The sequence below is a fragment of the Sciurus vulgaris genome (genome assembly GCF_902686455.1).
Source record: "Sciurus vulgaris genome assembly, chromosome: 2".
Taxonomy (NCBI): Eukaryota; Metazoa; Chordata; class Mammalia; order Rodentia; family Sciuridae; genus Sciurus; species Sciurus vulgaris.
Window position 1 is genome coordinate 164,404,373 of NC_136462.1, and position 20,441 is coordinate 164,424,813.

The 20,441-nt window shown below is 33.8% G+C and overlaps 1 protein-coding gene and 1 pseudogene across 4 annotated transcripts in view; one reads left to right on the plus strand and one right to left on the minus strand.

Annotated features, from left to right (window-relative positions):
• LOC306653720 (adenylate kinase isoenzyme 6-like) overlaps window positions 1–19,620 on the plus strand; it is a 52,243-nt pseudogene extending 32,623 nt beyond the window's left edge. Inside the window, exon 3 of the transcript in view lies at window positions 17,261–19,620. The product of the transcript in view is annotated as an adenylate kinase isoenzyme 6-like (transcript). The remainder of the gene's footprint in view (window positions 1–17,260) is intronic.
• MACROD2 (mono-ADP ribosylhydrolase 2) overlaps window positions 1–20,441 on the minus strand; it is a 2,108,743-nt gene that overhangs the window by 1,535,376 nt on the left and 552,926 nt on the right. The window lies entirely within an intron of this gene.

The following is a 20,441-nucleotide window of genomic DNA, read 5'->3' on the forward strand; positions in this document are numbered from 1 at the left end:
TAGGATAAAAAGCATAAGCTTTTATTGGTGAAAAGATTTAGAGACATTAAACATTCTTATTAAATGCAATATTCATTCAGCATTGTACTGAAAACAAATTGAGTACTTCACACAAAGAAAGTCGAAGAAGTGGACATTTACCTTTAAACTAATTCCAGACATATCCTTGCATAGACAGTCATCAAAAGAATAATGGAAAATTATAGCCAATTTTACAGCAGAAATTGGATAACAGCTCAGGAAAAACCTCATTCAAAATAGAAGATCATTAAAATTTAAATGAGAGAATATGAAGCTGCCTTTTTATCTTTTATAATCTTAATAAATATAAAATTCTATTCCCATATATTCCTTACAAAATATTCCAAGTTCGTAGCCATGTCTCAATGGGAATTCACCATAAAATTTGTACAGAGAAGTTGTCCTTTCCACTTTGCTGTAGATTTTCATTGTAATGTCATAATTGATCATTCATCACCAATCTGTACCCCCAGGTCACCTGGCATATTTATAAATACAAATACACTATTAATGTCTCTATTTTCCTCAATATAACACTGTTTCAGAAATTATGAGATGAAAAAGGAAACATTCTTAACCTATGATATACATCTGATGCAATTATGAGAAAAGGGAAACATTTTCATGACATTCATATATTGCAATGGAAGCAAGACATCATTTCAACAATACATAATTTAGCATCATTATTTAAATCAATATTTGAAAACTACTAAGGGGATTCAAAGGTTGATTAACTTACAATATACAAGATGCATTGCATTGAAGAACCAAATTCATGGCATTATTCAATCAGAGTCTTAGGACCATTTATCATTCTTAAGACAAATTTTCATGTTTCTGAAAACAATCTACATGATGGAATTACACATAGTGAAAGTTTAACAGAGCATTCTACTGCTATTATGGAGACCTTTTTATTATTGAAATTATCATTCAAAAGTAATAATAATTACCCTGGGTGGAAAGACTAAAAAATCTTATTTTCCTCCTCTAATTTGAATACATCCTGCATCAAAAGATAAGGTGATATTAAATATGAACTTTTCAAAGAACAATGCAAGTAGTTACTTCTCATGAGAGTGGATTGTTATAAAGTAAGGCCACCCATGTGCTTAGTCCCTTCTACACACAGTCATTTCCCTCTCTGCCATATTGTGAGCCATGGGGCCTCATCAGAGCTGTACTAACAGCACCAGGCTCTTAAAACTTCCAAACTGGTTGCTAAAGAAATCTCTTTCGTTTATAAAGAATGCTGCCTCAGGTAGTTTGTTATAGCAACATAAGATGGACTGAGACAAAAGGGAAAGGAAGACTTTAAATTGGAGATGGAGCTGAAATAATTCAACTGTTGGGATTAAAAGTGTAATTAACATAGAAAATGACTATGAGTATGACTATACTATAAAGAAATGTCTATACAGTTATATTTGAATGATTTTAAGATTGAGCTTTCCAAAGCCAAGGATCATGTTTATTTTTTCATCCCCAGCACTTACCACAGTGACTGACATAAACACATGATAAATATTGAGTGAATGAATGACTAAATCCTACTTCATTATCATGGTTTGGAAAAATGGCTAAATTTAATTCAGATTCTGCCTTATTTGAAAAAACAAGTAGAAATCATGTTCCATGCACAATTACCCCAGCTAAAAGAAATCACATACAAAATTACCAAAATAATAATATTAATCAATTTTAAAGCAAGGTCATAAACAATTGAAAATACTTGATTTAAAAATATCACTTTTTACATATAAAACAGGCAATAAGAATAGTTTACAGAACATTAACAAGTTCAATTTGAAAGAAAATGTGTTTACAGTATATCAAAGTCTACTTTTTTATATTTATTATTTTGTTAAGATAGTAGGACAATATTAAAAGTGTCAAAAATATATAAAGAAGTTCTCTTCTTAAGAAATTCTTCCTGCCACCTCAAAATATGATTCTAGTTCATTCTATTATCTATAAATTAATTGAATACTTGATGCCACCATGAAAATAAGAGAATTGTCTATTCTATAGTATATTCTCAGATGAGAATGGTGTGTATGACACTTGCTGCTAGTGCACTGCCCAGGTCCCCATGGCATAGACCATTTCTGATCTTTTGGTATAACTTTCAGTACCTGTGTCTCTCTGCCTCAGAGCTTTCTCTGATCACTAGAGTCTGTCTTGAATGTGGGCATGGAAAGCCATAGCTTCTGGAAAATTTACACCTTCCAACCCTCTTATTCCCAGAGGTTGGAAAACTTTGAGGAGTCATGTCTGTTTCCCAGAGTTCCCAAGTAGAAATAACCCCTACTTGTTCCAATGTTAACTTGTTAGTCACTCCTTTAGATTCATCTGCTCCCTATTTAATTTCTTCTACTCCCCTGTTTCTGCTTCCCAGAATCATTTCCCAAATGAACTACTTGCATTCTAATTTGTGAATCAGATCTGCAACTAAAGGAACCCAAACCAAGATAATATATTCTATAATTTTATATCTACAAGATAAATCTCTAAAGGTAAAAAAGTGGAAAATAATCAACTCATAGTAGGAATATTGCACACCAGTATTCTGAATATAAATCTGATTTTATCACTGCAACTTATAAGTAGAGGAAAAACTTATGAGGTACAACTTTCTCAACAAACAACAAAATTTTTTTTTATACTGTGACTCTAAAAATGTGAAAAAAATATAGCCCCTATTCTAAATAAATTAATGTCAAATGGAAAAGTGTGAGGATAGTTTCCAAATTCTGCCCCCAAATTCCTGCCATTGTTCACACATGGCCCTTTGAAATGTGACTTTGCCACTCCTTTTAAGAGAAGGTCTATTTCCCACACTTATCATATAGATTGGCCTTGTGATTTATTTTGCATAATTGAATGCCTTGGAAATGATAACTGGGATTTCCAGTCTATCCCTAAAGAGGACTTGCAGTTTCTACCTTACCTTTTGAAGACCAGCTACCATGATTTAGGCCCAGTCTAAAATACAGAATGATTAGAGTTACACAAAGGAGACTTTGGAAGAAAAGAAACCCTCTTGGATATTCCAGCCCCGAATAAGATCCCAGCTGAATAAAAATATGTGAGTAATCTTAGTTTATCAGTAAGGAGAAGAATGCTCCAGCTGAGCCCAGCTGATCCACAGAATCATGAGACATAATATATTAAATTAAATATGGTTGCTGTTCTTAACACATATTTTGTCTGGAGATAATGGCTTTTTTTGGTACCATTTAGAGAAAACCAAGTTAAACAGTAATTAGTCAATAAAAGTTGAGAGAGAAAGAAAAGATTAAGTATAGATTAAGTATAGTTGAAGGAGATGTACTATAATCAAAAGAAGGGAAAGCCATCCAGGTATGAGGAAGAGTTGAGTAGAAAGGAAGGCTTGATGCCATAAAGAATCTGTCTGAAATGTGGAGAGCAAGACAGTCTCTATTTTTCTTACTCCAGTCTTAAACCATGTTCTGTAAATATATCTGATGAATATTAGCTCAGTCTTCCCTTTGCATCACTCAAAATATTGAGAACCACTTATGAAGCCTAGCAAAATATCACCTGTCTTCTAATCACTATTGAAAAGTAGATTGCAAAATGTTTGCTTCCTCCCATACCCCAGCCCCACCAGAGGTCCATTTAGGCAAAGCACATACAATATGCCAATACATCATATCCATTGAAATGGCTGACCTTAATCTTATCAACATAAGAAAGGTTATAGCAGTTATTTTCTTTTATCAGATGCAACAGATTTTTAGTGCAGTTAAAGAGTGTTTCAATGGCTCTGAATTTCTATAGTATGAATGGACAGCATTTTATGTTTTGAAAATTAATAGCATTGCTTTCCTGGACTTATTTAAATACTGTTATTATTAATGTGCTCATTCCTTCATTAAGTTGTACCCATTTTTCAAAATCAAAAATAAAGTACACTTATGAATTTAAAAGGAACACTGGTTAGAATTTGCCATTGCTATTCAATACTGTGAATAATCAGTCAGTGTAATTCCATATTTTAAGGTGTCTAGAGCATAGCAAAAATAATATATGCATACATGTATATATATATTTGTATATATATATCCATATATGTAAATAATGGTTTATGGTAGTGTATCTTCTGAGATTTATTAAGTAAGACACCATCAGTTACCTGAGCATGTACAATTCTAGGAGAGGTGCCTTATCTCTCTCGAACACACCTTCAAATTAATAGTGTTTTCCTAACAACTACCACAATTTCTCAAAAGTGAACTTTAACAAACAAAACACTTAGATGTTATGAAATGCACTATCTTAATGTTCATAAAAGTTATTACTTACACTCCGCATGATTGCTTAATTAGTATGACTCAGTTATAAACAAAACAAAATAAAGAAGGCAGATCTCACTTTCTTGTCTAAAACCATATCCCATAATTAAATTGGAAGATGGTAGGATATCTCTTCAAACAATGCCAGGGAATGATGAGGCTGTTTCTTCCTGTTCACTTGCTTTGGGTTATAATTGGATGGTAACTATTAAGGAATCCTGCAGGTTGCAATGACTAGATGATCTCAGACCAAAACATGAGAAGTACATGCTGCTTTAGGAGATGAATTCAGAGTAACAAACAATGGTCTCCCTAATCCAAGGAGAAGTCACCAATGCGCAAAACCCACCCAAGTTTTAGACAGAAGAAACTTGTGTCCAATAAAATGATTTTTTGGCCTAAGCCAGAATAATTCTAAGCCTGTAGGGTAAATTGTGTTTGTGAGTAAACAGAGAATGCAGTGCCTTTTTTCCCTAGAGAGGCTTCTCCCTACGTTTAATCATCTACACTTAGATTTTAATGAGTCAGTTACAAATAAGACAAAATGCAGAATTCTCACATTCAAGATGCAGAGTTGTAGATTCTCATAAAGAGAATACAGTGTCCTCACCTTAATTAAGTGTTCTCATCACCATCATACGGATAGATACCGATGATATTCTGTCCCTGTCCCCTTGCTCTGGTCATTTCAGGCATGCCAGACAGACTTCCACCTGTAAGTACTTGCATCTCATGGCCTGAGGGTTTCTCTACCTGCCAAAGACCAGGACACCCATACATACAGCCTGCTGTAAATGTAAAGGAATTGTTGCCTGATGAGAGCAGGCCTCAACTACTGACTGACAGTAGTCAAAGGATAAACATTTCAGCTCCCCTATCTCTTAGGTGGGATAATTCTGATGTTTGTGTTCTACACTGTCTCTCAGAACTCCAAGCACCACTAAGCTTCAGTTGTCCACCTCTTCCTTGGCTTCCTTCTTTGTCCTACTTTTCCACTCCTCCACTCATGCTCCTTAAATAAATTATTTGTAGTAGAATTTCTGGGAATTCTCGATTTAGGATTTGATTCTTAAAGAATCCAAATGGAAATCATGATCATCATCATCACAACAAAAATAAAAGCACTCATCACTTGTTAGGTTCCTACTATATGAACTTGAGGCTTTTATTCATTAGCATATTACATTTTTAATTCTCACACATGTAGCTATTATCACTCATCTCTTACAGAGATATGAGTAATAAGAGAGGCATTTAAGTAAGATTTAAGTAAGTTGCAGACTCTTAAATTATTGAGTTAATAAATAATGATTAGAAGACAGGATCTATTTGATTTCAATCTTCTTTTGCTACGACTATACTACACGCCACCCATAAAAACTAAAATTAAAATGACAAATACAAAATTCACATATTCGGCCTTTTTCTATTTTCTAAAAAAATAGAATATCAATTTATTTCAGCTACTTAGTAGTAAATATCCAGGAATACATTTATTTATTTACTTTCAGAAGCAATCATCAGAAAAAGCATAGTATTTTAATCCACATGGAACATCCCCATTTTGCTACAGTAGCAGGACTCCTTAAAAGTAGAGATCATGTTTTATTTGTGTCTGTATTCTCACAAGTCAGACTAATTAATTGACTGTGAATGTTAGTTGAATTGACTAACTTAAGTTCTAGTAAATTTTAAACATGGAAAAGTTTTGGGGAATACCGGTTTCAATATAATTCAATGTAGATGCAAAGAGAATTGATGTTCCTTAGTAGGAAAGAGAAATTTAAATGATGAGAAATGAACTCCATAGTCTTTCCTAGGCACAGTCTACACAGAGAATGACTTGGACTTCAAAGACATCTGCTATTGTAAGGTAAATGGTGTTTTGATATAAAAATCAAGTCTCTTAAAAACAGATAAATTGAACTTAGAGGGACTGAGAATAAGAGTTCTGGAGCTCAGAATTCTAGATGATACAGTATGTCTCAGCTTCTAGTTACTGGATATACTTCATTGGAAATGTTGGTGACTCTGTCAAAGAACAGGTGGTAGCTTTCTATTCCAAAAAGAAGGAAACAACTTTTCTTGAACATTTAATAGCCTATTAACAATCCAAAGGTTTCCATTAATAATACACATCCTTTAATCAAAAGTTAAAGACTCATGCATGGGGCTAGGAACTGAATCATTGCCTGTAACACTTTGACATTTCAAATATTTATAATTAACCTACTTTTAATAGTCCTACAAGCGCCTGTTTATAAATGTTAAACAGAAGTTTACGGTGCATGAAAGAAACAGTCTGTGAATGAAAAACATCTCTTAATTATGCCAAAATGTCAATTATTAGAAAAGTATATATGAATTAAACATTTAAATGCTAAATGACTTCACCTTACAAAGTATACTGTGAAAGCATCATCAGTTAAAATTAGTTCATACTCCATATATAAAATTTTAAAAGATTTAAAACTTGAGGAACCCAGAGAATATAATTTGAGATATACTGGTCATATGAAAATAGATATAGGAATAAAGAATAAAATGAAACACAAAAGGGACAATTTTCTACAAAGGAGTACAAATATCACAAAATTACATTTATAGATTACTCTTGGATATTTTAATATAAAAACTCCTTTAAATGGATGGAGCTGGAGAATATCATGCTAAGCCAAATAACCCAATCCCCCCACAAAAAAGGCTGAAAGTTTTCTCTGATATGCAGATGCTAATTCACAATAAGGGAGCGGGGCTAGGGAAGAATAGTTACTTTGGATTAGGCAGAGGGGAATGAAAGGATGGGAGGGGGACTGGGGTTAGGAAGGATAGTAGAATGAATCAGACTTTATTACCCTATGTACATATATGACTACAGGACTGGTGTGATTCTACATCCTGTACAAACAAAAGAATGAGAAGTTATATTCCATTTATGTATGATGTGTCAAAGTGCAATCTGCCATTTATAACTAATTAGAACAAATTTTTAAAATTCTAAAAAATTTTAATCATAAAGAAGCAGAATATAAAATTTACATTAATTTCATATTTCATTGGTTCATTATGCAAAATTTTAAATTTAATTTGAACAAAAAACTTTCCTAAAAGCAGAAATAGTCTGAAAATTAGTCATATTTAGTTGTAGATTATCTTCCCTAACATTTTATTATGAAAACTTTCAATTATATAGCAAAGTTGAAAGATGCATACAGTGAAGTCTCTTACCTGGAGTCTACTTCTACCATTTTACTATGCTTCCTTTATCACTTATCTATCAATTTTTGGTTTTGGTGATTTCCAAAGTGATTTTCAAACATACAAAAATTCTTCCTAAATATATCTTCTCATATATGATTGATTATAGGTCAATATTTGTTTCAATTTATTAAAATTTGCATGTGATGAATTGCACAAATCTTAAATGTTCATTCACTGAATTTTGACAAATGTGTATACTTGTGAGCATTCAAACTTCTCTCAGTATATAGAACATTGAATTAAAGATTATTTTGAGGAAAAGAATCAAAAGTAAGTATAAGCTCTCTTTTCCTATTTTAGTGCAAAATATTTAAAAATACTTAAAGCAAAATGAAGGACAGAGGTTTTTTTTTTTTTCTTAACTTTTACATTTTTCCAACTCCATCTCAGTGACACCTAAGCATTAACATGGTGCAAAACAGGGAGTTACACTGAATACCAACAGTGCCTTATTGGTAAGATAAATATAGGAATAAGATGAATAAAAGGCAAAAGTGGGTGACGGAGACTTTGATCAACATATTAACAATCAACTCCACCTAATGGATGCCATGCAGGAATAGGTGCCTAGTATCATCAGACCTTCACATTATTTAACGAAGTTGGAAATTTAGACATTTCTGTGCAATATATTGAACTTTTAAAATGTTAATTAAATTCCAAATTTTAAAAACCTACAGCTTAGTCAAATTGAGCATATAAAGTGAGGTTTGCATTACCTTACTTCGAGTTTCATACTATTTTATGATTTGTGGTTCCAGATAGATAGATAGATAGATAGACAGATAGATAGATAGATAGATATCATATCCACATATACATATAGATATATATCAGACTATGCTCTAATTCAACCAGATGAGTCTCAGGATCATACAATTTAAAGAATCTATTAATCATATTTCTAAAAATGTTGACATTTGAGCAGTTAAATATGCTATATCCTATTATATCTATAACAGATACAAGATCAAGAAAAATACAAAGGTAAATGATAATATATTTCTTTCTCCCCAGGAAATGTATCCATACATATTCTCACAAAATGAAACAAACAGACAATATTGAGTTTTATATACATCACACCTTATCAAGCTCGTTTTTTCAATGTATTCATTCACTCAATCAATAAACATAGTGTGTACACACTTGCCAGTCACTGCTCCCTGCCCCCCATAAAAAAAACCTGGTTTCAGTGAATCAAGATAGAAAACAAGTATATAATATGTCTGTGATTATAAAAGAAAGGAAAAAAGTAAAGCAGAACAAGAGGTAGAAGATTATATAAGGTGATCAGAGAAACTTCCTTGGAAGATGACAACTGAACAGAGGTAAGAGAATGTGTGGGAAAGTCCTAAGAATATACTGGGGAGGAGAGATCCACCTAGAAAGAACTTATCAGACTACATGGAAAAATTTTAGGTGCATCTCAAAAAGTATGTCACCAAATACAAATTAATATGTATGCTCCCCTTCAGAATACCTATTCTTATGTAAAATATATACAAATCCAAATTGAGAGAACAAGCACATTATTTGAGATTTAAGGATATGAAAGTCTAACAAGGATTCATTACATTCACATTATTGTGAAGGGTCCATTCTGTAATTAAGATGTAATATGACTTTTGATGCTCACTTTTTATGGCAGGCATTCATTTCATGAAGGAAGGTATTCCCCTACCAATAGGATTCATAACTGTATATTTCCAGGTAAAGAACAACAAGACTAATTATGGATGGTCAGTAGACCATCTTCGTACAGGAAAATAAAATCTAGATGAAGAATGAAAAGATGAGTTCATTACAGAGTCTTCAGAAATCATTCCTGATTTTTTTTCCCTTGAGCCTCCTTGAATGTAAAGCATGATTATAAACGTTAAAGAATCTGTCTGTTGCTAAGCCATTTGAAGGTGCTGAAAGCAGGTGGTGCTAATGTACCTTGACATAGGATTTTCTTGCTCAGGAGCTCAAAATAGGTAAAGGGGATTATGGTAACAACTTCACCTGACCCAGCAACATCTCTGTCTTTTGTTGCCCATCATGCTAGTTGCAGAAAAGTTGGTATAACATTTCAATCAGAAACTGGCAGAATTTGCCTTTTTACACCTGTCAAAAGTGAAAGTAATTTGCTCCCAGGGCCATTCCACTTGAAGGAAATATATGGAAATTAGAAATATACCACATTGTAAAAGAAACTGCCAGTTTCTGAGTGGCATTGTGAACTTCTTTTTTCTATTCAATATAAAAATAGAAAGGGACGGGTTAGGCTGGAAGTACACAGTGAAATATGTTTGACTGCCTGCAAAGTCACCACAATGAAGCTTCTACTGCTCCTTGCCTTGACATAAACACTTCATAGTACCAATTATATTAATTGCTCATGTGGTAAAAAACCATCTGGGGTAATAAACGTAACCGAGTTCACAGACATGATAAACTTGAAAGTGTCCTGAATGCAAAGGAAGGCAACATAAAGGTGTTTTGGTTTCTAGAGTTCTATTTTTTAAAAATTGGACTCTTTTCAGTCTAAATTAAGCTTGGGTAAATAATAAAACTACAACTATGTAATTTACAACTATATGTTTTAAAGACATTGCCATGCTTGAAATGCAATAGTGAAATGTAGAACCAATTATCTGATAGCTCTTTGCTTTATTTTTCCTTACCAGTATTCTGCCTAATGTTTGCCTCTGTGATGGTTACACTGCCTAGCAAGCACACCTGCAGTTGTGAAAACAGTATAGCAAAAAGAAAAATCCCAGTTATGGATATGCTAGATTGTTACATGTCTTTTAAATAGTTCTCATTTCACCTTACACAAAATAATCAGGAAAAGTGTAAAAAATCAAAAGTGAAATAAAAACTTTTATCAGTTAAAAAAAGAAATTGCCACACTTCTTTTAAAATGCATGTGAATATATTTACAATATTATAGGGGAGTTTAGGCAGAGGTGGTTGTATAATTTGATTTGTGTTTTAAATATAATTTTGAATGCTGCATGGAGAATGAACTGAAGAGAGAAAGTATATAAGAAAAAAAGACTTGTGACAAATAAGTTGCCATCCCTACCTGACTGTCCCACTGTTTCAGTCTCTGATTCACAAGCCTTCAGGAATGTGGACCAGTGATATTCTAGCCCTGTCCTGGGGATAACTGAGCACCAAGAGAAAAAGGTAGGTTTGCTCAGAAAGCTCCACTGCTACCAAGTTTGAGACTTTGGTCAAGTCTCTGAACCTTCTATACAATAAATACTATATGGATCAGCCATTGCTGATGCCCTATTCCACATCTCCGGGGCCCATTTGAATTCACCTGTAGGCTTCAAGTTGTACAATCTGCAAGTTCCCTATCTCCAGTCCATGTTTCTATGCATCTCCAACATCTCAGCTCATGTTCAAGATAGTCTGGAAGTGCCAGAGATTTAACACACCAAAAAGGGCAATTACCAACCAATGAAGGATAGGGTCAGTAGATAAATACCTAGCTTCCCTGTCTCTACATGGAGGCAACTGCAAGGTCATTTCACATATGATCCTTATCAGGATTTTACTTCATATACTCTTATCCTTAATCAGCTCATTAAAAGTGTTCCCCCCTCCCCATGGGCAGTGGAGGGAATTGTGTCACTCTCCTTACCCCTAACCCTATTTCTTGAAACTACCAAGTTTTGTTTTCAAATCAGAACAACATAGAATGTCTCAAAAATAAATAAATAAATAAAATGCACAGGTGGCTCACACCTATAAACCTAGCAATTTGGGAAGCTGAGGCAGGAAGATCTCAAGTTCAAAGCCAACATCAGCAACTTAATGAGGCCCTAAGCAACCCAGTGAGACCCTATCTTCAAATAAAATACAGCAAAGGACTGGGGATGTGGCTCTGTGGTTAAGTGCCTCGGTACCACAAAAACAAAATGAAAAACAAATGAAAAAACACTCATAGAGAGGAACAGAGGTTCCCTTCCACAATGGAGCATTTCCCAACCACTATCCTGATGATCTATCTCCAAATGAATGAGAATGATTGGGAAATGAAGAAAGGGGATAAAGGGAGAAGACTTGTGTCAGACACTTCTAAATTAATATTGTGGTCAAAAAGAAACCGTGACCCTTTCTGAATAGACCTATAATCACACAATAGACACATCCATAAGAAAATATCTGTGATAGTAATTATAATTTGATTCCCAGTTTTGACAGAATTCAGTTAAAAACTGAACATGTTGAGACAGGCATTGGCACAAAGCTGCAACCTAGTCAGATGTACATCTTGATTTACTGCAGATGGGCACCAAATCATTTTGCCAATTTGGATGTTCCTGTCCAGGGTTTTACAAATAGATCTGTTCTCCAATAATAACTGCCTTCACTCAAAAGTTTAACAAATATATGAAATGTGATAATTCACATACATGTGCACACACACACACGCATGTATGCACCAAGATTATTAATAAAATTTAAGCTCCATTACATTAGATTTTTTTTCAAACTTCAAAATAATCTATTATTATTTTGCCAATAAAGTTGGACTGCATTTAGAAATTTTAATACATATTTACGATGATGAACTTTCCCTAGGAAGAATAAAAAATTGCCAGCAATTTCATTTCACACATTCTCTTAATTCTCAATTCTCTTACACTGTTCTTATTCTTCCTTCGCTATAATACAAAACAAAGTTAAATTCTTTTCTGTTCATGCTATGAAAATTTCCTTGTTTTTTCTGTACCACTGAAATCCTCCCCTTAAGACATGGAAGATTAATTGTAATGGACAGTCAAATTCCACTGATGTTAGTAGAGAATGCATTTTTAAGAAATGACATCAGTAAGTGAATTATTTTATATTAAATGACAATCATCAAAAATCTATGTTGCATATACATGTTTATGGGTATCATGGGAAAGTTCTCTGTGACATCTCTCAGAAACTGTAGGTGTTTTCTCCCAATGACAAACAGTTCAAAGATTTTATTTCTAAGTGTTTCCTTGCCATGGCTTTTACTTTGTCAAGCCATGATGTTTTCCCCAAATAATCAAGAGGGCTATTTCTATCAGACTAATATTATTTCATAGGTTTTAATAAGTAAACACTGTAAACAAACAAAATATTTTGGTTTTAACTTGAATGTTTAAATCTGTAAAAAATTAATAAAATCTTCCACAAATTCAAACCTAGAATACCTTTAAGATACATATGACAATAAGCCAATCACAGAAAACCAAAGGCTAAATGTTCTCTTATTTGTGGATGCTAACCCAAAACAAGGGAGGTTGGGAAGAAGAATAATAAAAATGTATTGTACTAGACAAAGGGGAATGAAGGGAAGAGAGAGGGGAGGGGAATAAGAAAGAAAGTAGAATTAATTGGTCATAACTTTCCTACCCTTGTATCTGTATACACCACCAGGGTAACACCACATCATTTATAACTACAAGAGTGGGATCCAAAATAGAATAAGTTATACTCTATGTATGTATATTCTGCCAAAATACATTTTACTATCATGTATAACTAAAAATAAGTTTTTAAAAAGATATGTATGACCCAGTCAGTTCCTCATCCTTCATTCTGTTGATCTGAGAATTTCAGTACCACTTGGCATGGCTGTCCAATCCAAGGAAGTAAGGGTTTGGGTAAAATTACAGCAGCTAAGGGAGGATACTGGGAAGACCTTGGTGCATAATTATTTCTGCCTTGCTGCTCCTTGTTATTATTTACTTAAGACTTTAGAAGTTATTAAAACACACCTTTCCAGCCTTCTAACTAAAGCTACACCCATGTCCTTGGCAGAAATTTTTCTAGGACAAGAAGATAACCCTTATAAAGATGCCTAATGGAAGCAAAAGCACAAAAACCTAAGTCTAAATTCTGAAGGGATCTTGGAAGTTTCTTCAACCCTGCAAAACACTGTAGTACTTCTCTGAGATAAAATAATTCACTGCTTAAATATTTCTAACTAAGAAGTGCTCACTGGCTCTCAGTGAAGATTCATTCTCATTTTTTTTTCATGTTTTGGTAATTTTCAAGTTCTTTCTGGTAAGTCAAAACCTCTGTCCTATCTATCATTCATTGTCCCTAATTCTGACTTGAAGAACAACAAAAAATATATTCTCAAGAGTGAAGGAATTATTTATTACTTTTAGACTGTGAGATTCTATCACAAAACAGGTGCTCAATAACTATATATTGAAAGAATAAAATGAAAAGAAGTCAAAATATCTGTTTGCTGATGACATTATCCTATATCTAGAAAACCCAAAAAACTCCACTAGAAGACTTCTAAAGCTGATAAGCAAATTCAGCAAAATAACAGGGTACAAGATCAACACATAAAAATCAATAGATCTCCTATATGCCAATAACAAATCCACTGAGAAAGAAATCAGGAAAACTATCCCATTCTCATAAACCTTAAAAAATAAATAAAATAAAATACCTAAGAATATAGCTAACCAGGAAGGTGAAAGACCTCTATAATGAAAACTACAGAACATTGAAGAAGGCCTTAGAAGATTAAAAGACCTCTCATGTCCTTGGAGAAGCAGAATGAATATTGTCAAAATGGCCATATTGCCAACAGCAATATACACAGTCAATGTAATCTCCATCAAAATGTCAACAACATTTCTCACAGTCCTAGAAAAAAAGGAAAAACAGTCCTAAAATTCACTTGGAAGAATAAAAGACCCAGAATAGCCAAAAAGACCCTTGATAGCCAATACTTATCAAGAAGAATGATGCTGAATGCATCACAATTCCTGATCTCAAATTATGCTACAGAGCTATAGAAACAAAACAGCATGGCACTAGCACCAGCACAGATACAAAGACATGAAGAACAGAAGACACAGCAATAAATCCACTTAAATACAGTCATCTGATACTTAACAAGAGTGTCAAAAACATATGTTCAGGAAAAAGAAAACTCTTTAACAAATGGTGCTAGAAAAACTGGATGTCCATATGCAGATGAATGAAAATAAATCCCTATCGCTCACCTTGCACAAAGGTCTAATTAAAGGGGATTAAAGGCCTAGAATTAAACCAGAAACTTTGCAACTTCTAGAAGAAAACGTAGGTTCAATACTCCAACTATTGGCACAGGCACCAAGTTCCTTAACAAGGCCCCTAAATCTCAAGAAATAAAATCAAGAATCAATAAGTGGTCTGGCATCAAATTTAAAAGCTTCTGCAGAGCACAGGAAACAAGAGCACAAAGAAATAACCTATAGGATGGAAGAAAATATTTGCCACCTATTCCTCTAATTGGGAAGTAATATCCAGACTATATAAAGAATTTGACAAACTTAATACCAAACACAAACAAAAAAACAAATAACTCAATCAGTAAGTGGGTGAAAAAACTAAAGATACATTTCTCAAAAGAAGAAACAAATGGGCAACAAACATGTGAAAAGAAATGTTCAATATCCTTAGTAATTAGGGAAATGCAAATCAAAACTCAATCATCAAAAATATGAATAATAATAAATGTTGGTGTGACACATTATTGCTGTGACTGCAAACTAGTACAACCACTTTAGAAAGCACTAGAGATTCCTGAAAAAAACTAGGAATGGATCATGTGACCCAGATGTCTTTGGTATATATCCAAAAGAACTAAAATCAGCATACTATAAGTATGAAGATAACAGGTGCATCAATGTTTATAGTAGTGTAATTCATAAAAACTGAGGTATAAAAACAGTCCAGGTTGCCATCAACAGATGAATGAGTAAAGAAAATGTGGTATATATGTATAATGGAGTTTTAGCCATAAAACTAGAGCAAAATAAAGGGAAAAGAACAGGATAGGGCATCCCATGAAAATGGAATAGAGATTAGTGGAGTAGGGGAAGGGGATAAAGGTGGAGGGAGGAGGTACAAGAAAAGGGAGGAACTATGAGATAAAATTGACCAAATTAGGCTATATGCAATATGAATATACCACAGTGAATTTTGCCCTTACGTATTATCTATAAAGCATCAATTAAAAAATTAACAAACAGAAGGAAGACCAGTAGAGTATAGGAAGAGGACCAGAGGGAGGAAGAAGAGGAGGTTAATTAGATGTACTGGGGTCTGAAATAGAGCAAATTATATTCCAGGCAGATATAATTATGTCAAAAGGAAACCCACTATTATATATATAACTAATTGCTATTATACATAACTGGTGAATAATAAAAATATTTTCAAAGAATAACATAAAATAATCTTTGTAATTGTAAAATACATCTGTAGTTGAAGATATTCTTGATTAGCAAAACTATTCACTGGTTCCCAAATCATACAAGATACCCGTTGTTAATAAGAGAAAATTATTTCTTTTCCATCTTTAAGTCAAACTTTATATCAATGAAGGAAAATAGGAGAATGGGTAAAAATCAAAAGTGGGGATAAAATTTGTATTAATGTTTGAACATCAGAATATGTACCACCCATCAGTCTTAACCATATTTGAAATAAAACTCAAGTCAAATAATAAAGATTCAAGGAAAAAAAAAAAAAAGGTTCAACCACAAGAAGTTCTAGAGAGCCATCCCACTCTCCCACCTAGATGATCTCTACCACCTAGGTCTTTCTTGTTCACCACTAACTCTACTAGGGAGGATGAAATCACTCTTAAGAATAAAGCAATCTTCTAATATGACAGAACTGTCCTTGCTGTGTTTTAGATTTTTTCACTGCATCTCCTTTTAATCATCAAGAAACCCAAGTGTAATAGATTATGTAGGTTTAAAAAAATGGAAGATGAACTTCCTGATCTTCTCGACTGATATTACAGAGTGGCAAGTGTTGTAACAAGAACTTCTCTTGTGCAGAGGAAATACTAATAGTAAAGAAGTGGACCATCAAATTAATATAGTTTTTAAAATGGAAAAATTTAAAAATTAAACAGTTAATATTGCTTTAAGCTAAAATGTATATATGTTGAAAGGTTAAACTATATTCAATGAATGTCCTAACACAGGTGAGAAGACCAACTGAAATTCTTTACTTTGTACATATAGCAAAATATGAGTATCCTAGGGTTCCCAATGAAAATATTTGCAAAAAAGTGACTATTTTAGTAAAAGAGGCATATAACAAGGTATGAGATGCTAAAACCATGTACTATTCAGGATTAAATGTTAAAAAAGAGAATTCCAGGGATGAATTTAGGGCTGAATTCAACTTTGTTGTTTTTATCCTATTTTCATTGTCTTTATCTTCTTGTCCAAGTCAAACAATTCACTACTCTTTCATCATAAAGTTAAAACTGTCAGTCATTTATTTTCCTATAAATGCATGAGAAACTTAATAATCAAGAAATTATCTAAAATAATGCACCAATAAAAGCAAAAGCATAAAAAATTATCCAAAAATATATAATCTCAAGTCATGTTTCTACATGCTTCTTACAAACTGTTGAAAGCAAAATTTAAACAAATTGAATTTTAAAGACAGAATTGATTGTTGTTAATGATTCATGTAGTGGGCAGCATCCAGGCTATGAAACAGAGGGAGTTCTGGTGAGCTGATAGAGGATATTAGCTTTATAGGCAGAAATGGAATGAAAAAAGCAGAAATAGGAACAAAAATCAGGGCCAGTGGCTCCTTTGTGAGGTAGAGAGAGGTAGACAGATCGGCTCTCCTTCTTGCAGGATGCTTCTCCAAGGGTTGGAAAAACTACACTAGGCAAATAACTTGCATTAAAATCAGGACTGAAATACATTAATGTGGGTGATTCCCAGCTCTAGAAGGGCAGTTACATAATGGCTATGATGAAGAGTATGATTGTTCCATTTTTGATGAAGATAGAGTAGTTGATGAGTTAGGAAACCAAATGAGTGAAGGTGGAGCTATTTTGTTGTGATCTCTCCCCTGAATGCTGGTTTCATATGGTTTTTGTGTTGAGAACAGATAACAGTGTATTGTACAAAAGGCTTGAAACAAGGGGTTATAATGAGAAGAAATTAAAAGATAATATTCAGCGTCAGATTTTTCAAGTTCTTTATGAAGAAGCCGTAACATCTCACAAAGAAGAAACTCAACATCAGCTGTCCAGCAATAAACCAGAAGAACCAGATGATAATATAAATCAGATCTTGAAATGGATTCAGCAGTGGGTCAAAGATCCTAACACTTGACTGGCCACTTTACAGTCACTCTTGTTGATATCTCTCTGCCCACTTCATAGAAATTGCCCACATACTAGTAAATATTATTAAAATCATGTTGCAGGCCTAGCAGGTGCATAATGTAAAGGTTTGTGCGTGGGTCTTTTTTTCTCCACATGAAAGCTTAACAATCTCAAATATAATGTACATTATATTAAAAGTAAAAATCATCATTTAATGCTTCAGTTACTAAATAATAAATATGACCAATGGAGTAGATATCTTTTATGCATATTATAGAAGAAAATACAGATGATATATTAAAATACAAAGTAAAGCACCCCCCAAAAAAGGAACAAAAATCAGATTGATCCTTTAAAAGTTACTTTTCTTATAAGGTTAGAGTAGAAGGGGCTTCCTTACTATGTATGCTCAGGTAGTCTGGTACCCTTCTGATAATTTGCTGCGAATCTCCTGATTTTTTTTTTTTTTTTTTTTTTGTTGTTGTTTTGTTTTGTTTTAACTGACTCATTTTAAAGTTCAGTTTGATTTCATTCACCAAGCAAGGGTGAATACATTCTAATTTGATCTGGTCTGTTGGGTCTAGTGCTGTAGTTCAATGAAAAACAGTGGTCTCCCATAAATTTTGGTGAGTAAGACTAAATATGGCTTCAATGGTCCTTCAAGGCATGGCTGAAGAAATAGCAAAAGACCAAAAGCTCAGCACACATATCAGCAATCTGTTTCAAATGCCTAATCCAAAGGCATTCACCAGACCTGAAACTTCAAGTCTACATAAATAATCCAGTACTCTGAGAGGTATATGCAGTAAATTTAGGGAGAAATGATGTGACTGACATTCTAGGAAACTGCCTGTGGCATATTTTTGAGCAACAGGTACCCAAGACACTACTTCTGAAGCTTTCACTTTTAACCAAAAGAAAAGGCATTAGGAAAAAATAATAATAAAACCTACCAATAAAAATCAACTTGCTTAAATATCAAATGACTTAAATGATTATAAGTGATCTCAATCATATAGTACATTACTAATTAATAATGGTTTGCAATATTACACAAATTTTGTCTTTAAATTTCACACTGAAAAATTAGTTATAACAGAATCATTTGGTGGACAAAATGTCAAAGTGATGCTTCTTAGAAATCTGGATCTCAAAATCATTACACTATTGTCCTTTAGAATAAAAAAAGGGTTATGTCCTTAATTGATAACAAGTGAAGATTCATTAAATAACTAAATGAATCTATGGTGAATGCAAATTGAAATCACATCATAAAGAATACAACAAAACCTCATGGAACCATGTCCATGCAGTGAATGCAGAGTGCTGTGAAGAGCTTAAAAATGAAAAAACGGAAGCATGACTTTTTAAAGGCCAGTGTTAGAAGAGGAAGAATGGGGTTTGGAGACACAACTTTCCACCAGGACAGATTACTTCTTAGGGGCTTGAGGAAGTTCCTCTGCCTTTCCCTTACATAAGTGGCCTTCTTGTGTTGGTGGCTCTGTGTCTGATACTCTGGAACACTCATAATCATAGCTGGGACAGTTCACTGAATGTCTTGTTTATAAGTCATTAAGCTCACTATTTGACTCTGATAGTCACAGATAAGTGTTTTAGTCAGCCTTTTCACTGCTGTGACCAAAAGACCTGATAAGAACAATTTTAGAGGAGGAAAGTTTTATTTAGGGGCTCACAGTTTCAGAGGTCTGAGTCTATAAACAACCAGCTCCATTCTTTGGGGTCACGAGAGGCAGAACATCATAGAAGTGTGTATCAGAGAGCTGGGTGTGGTGGTATATGTCTATAATCCCAATGGCTTGAGAGGCTGAGGCAGGAGGATCACAAGTTCAAAGCCAGCCTCAGCAACTTTGCAAGGCCCTAGATAACTTACGAAATCCTGTATAAAAAAAAAAAAAAAAAAAAAAAAAGGAAGAAAGAAAGAAAGAAAGAGAAGGAGGAGAAGAAGGAGGAGGAGGAGGAGAAGAAAAGGAGAAAGAGAAGAAAAGGAGAAGGAGGAGAAGGGGAAAGAAAAGGAAAAGGAAAAGAAGGAGGAGGCAACAGCTGGGGATGTGGTTAAGTGGTTAAGTGCCCCTGGGTTCGATACCCAGAAAAAAAAAAAAGGAGTGTATGGCTGAGGGAGGCAGCTGGGGACATACTACCAGGAAGTAGAGAGAGAGAGAGAGAGAGGGACTCCACTTGCCAGATACAAAATATACACCCCAAGGCACATCCCCCAATGACCTACCTCCTCCAGCCACACCTTCAGTTACCACTCAAGAGATTAATTCACTGATTGAGTTAAGGCTCTCGTAACCCAATCATTTCACTTCTCAACCTTGCGTGGTCTCACACGTAAGCTTTAGGGGGACACCTAATCTAAACCTAACAATAAGAATATCTATTAAACTATAAAACTGTAGGAAGTTATTACCTCTATTATCTTTATCCCCCACTAATTAAAAAAAAAAAAAAAAAAAAAAACTCCTATACTGGTTTCCTCCAGGTTCCATAACCAATTATCATAAACTCTGTAGTTTTAAAGCAATAGAATTTTATTCTGTCCTAGTCTGGTAGCCAGAAATACAAGCACAAGATATCATCAGGGTAACATCCCTCGGAAGACATTAGAGGCGACTACTTTGTTGCCTATTCTAGCTTCTGGTTATTTCTGGCCCATGCTGACTTGGGATACCTGGCTGAGA